Below are 2,781 nucleotides of genomic sequence, written 5' to 3' on the forward strand. Positions count from 1 at the left end.
AAATGGAGAGAAACCCTTACATTTGAAGCCCTATAAATCACCAGAGAAAACCCCAATTCGCCTCTGTGTAAATCGCATCTAAGGAAGAGAAGAGAAAGAGGAGAAATAGCCAGGGAGGACATATAATGTCTCCCAGTGGGAGACATTGAAAGTCATGAACTTCCAACGTCTCCCACAGGGAGACGTGGGACACGTGGCATGTCTCCCACTGGGAGACGTTAAATGTCTTCCCTGGACACGTGTTTAGTCCCTAGTTTTTCAACGTCTTCCTACACTTTTAATGTCTTACAATTTTAGTAATTAATAAATTTTTTAAATGTGTCCCAACATAAGACATTTAAAATCCCTCCTAATTTTTAATGTCTTACACCAATGGTTTAAGACATTGTAGAGAGTCATTGAATGTATTTTGCCTAGATCCCGTCATTATGACATAGAATATGTGAATGATAGTTTAAGGGTTTGGGTAAAGAAAAAGTCAATTAAGGGCAAAAGCTTAAAAACAAGACTTTATCTCTTTAAAACATATAATGACATTAATGTTTTGGAAATGAGAAGAAATAATCCTTTGCAAAGATAACTAAGGATTTGGAGATTTAACTAATCCCAAATCAGCTTGAGTTAATTTAAAAGTTGATTTTTTTTTACTATTTTATAAGTTAAGGGTCCAATTGCCCTTCTATTAAAAAATAACATAAAAATAGATCCTAGGTTGTGGATAAAAATGGTAAAAATGGGATTTTGGGTTTTGTAGAACCTTTAAGAGAACGGGATAACATTGTCATATATTATTTGTAAAGGGTCAAAAAGTAGTATTTTGGTAAATGATAGAAAACAGTAAACTTTTGTAAGAGGACGACAAGTTGGTATTTTTATAAAGTCATGAGTTGAGTAGAACTCTTTTTTCCTAAAACCAAAATAAGAATTATCCCATAAGAGAGTTCTTTAGTTAAAGAATATTAAGATGCACGACACAGAGAGCGTGTTGCGATGAGGCCAATTTTCTCATGATACTGTAATGACTGAAACAAAATCTGACCTTATACACTGTTGGGTGTATAAGAGGCTATAGTATAGAGTCTCTAAGAGAACTTTATTGTATGTAGCTATCGTAGAATAATAGCTATAAGAGTATGTCATAGTTTAATCCGAGTACACTGTATTAATTACAGTAACCGCGAAAGGGAAAACGAATAGTAGTGTTAATGATCCAGTTGGGAACTAAGGACTCCAAGTAAGTTAGCCTTTCTCATTCTTGGCTACAACATGAATATACTAGTGTGTACTTGTAGTAGTATATTACACTAGTTTTGTTTGGGTCGTTAATACCAGGGTATTGTAAAATGTCCTATTCTATTACTTTGTAAAACGTCTCGCAACTCATAAATAAATAGAAAAATACCACTTAACATATGAAATTCATTGGGGCCTTGATCAAACATGCAAGTTGTGCCCAATAGTTTAAAATAAAAATAAGATGTTCTTGTTCAACATTTAAAGAAAAACAAAGTTTAAGTCTCACTGATAGTTTTAAAATTAAAGTCCATAACATCATTCTTTAAAACTTGATGCTTATGTTGATCATTTAATCGTTCATAGGATACCCTCACGCCATACACACCCAGACGTCAAAAATCCCCACATCACAGCGCGTGCCAAAGAGACACCCTATTTATTACTTGAAAGGGGGAAAGTAAGGGGTCGAGCTAAAAGTCCAGTAAGGAAGTACAAACAAATACAATAACATTCAAGGAAACACAATAACAACATATTCATATCGTAAAACTCATAACATATCATAATCTTACATCATAACCATACGTCATATCCATACGTCATAAACATACATCATAATCATACATTCATAACCATACTCTTTGTGATCATGGCGCCACTATTGTCCATGTCACATCTTGAGGTAAGCAGTAAGGGCATAAAACTGGCAAGACCTCCTCGTTGAGGTAAAGAGGAGGCTCTGGTCCTTGAATAACCTCGGCGCGTCAGCCCTATGAGTTACGTCATATCCTTAGTAACTCCTTTGTTGTGCCGCATTTAGCACACTAGCAACCATTTGTTTTTTCATACAACACACAAACACATGCAATCCATTTCATTACAACACAAAGGAAACACATGTTGCATCATAGCATCTCAAGATAGAATTCCATACTTCATATCACATGGTTCATCATCATACATAGGATATCTTTCTCCTCATAACAAACCAATCTTATCATTTCATAGCATAAACATAAAAATTCTATATAACTTCCTTACCTCTAATTCGAGAAAAGAAAAATTAGAAAAACTTCACAACAAGCCTATAATCATAATAAAACATTGCCTCTTAGAATCACATGTCAATTACTCATGCCCAAAAAATATACCCCATGTGTGCATGGGCCATGCACACATTGTAGCGTCTCGAAATTTTACTTAGCTAGTAGTAGTTTGTAGTATTTTAGTTTTCGTGATTATCAGTTCAAGCCGGGATTTAGTTGGAAACTCATAGAAATAGTTATAGATTTTATAAGTTTAACCTATAGTTTAGAAATATTAATTATAACATAAGGCTTGATTAATATAGCTGGTCCTAGAAATGTTATTTATTATAACCTAAGATTTAGATAGAACTAATAAGAACGTGACACTTGTCACAAGCATGTTTATTGATGATTTAAGCATTTTGGATGAATAAATTAATAAAAGATAGATCTAGAAGCTCTAAAACCTTCCAACAACTGTTAGGATTACATTTTACTCAATCAAAGTTGTTTTTAA

The sequence above is a fragment of the Humulus lupulus genome, chromosome 9 (assembly GCF_963169125.1).
Source record: "Humulus lupulus chromosome 9, drHumLupu1.1, whole genome shotgun sequence".
Taxonomy (NCBI): Eukaryota; Viridiplantae; Streptophyta; class Magnoliopsida; order Rosales; family Cannabaceae; genus Humulus; species Humulus lupulus.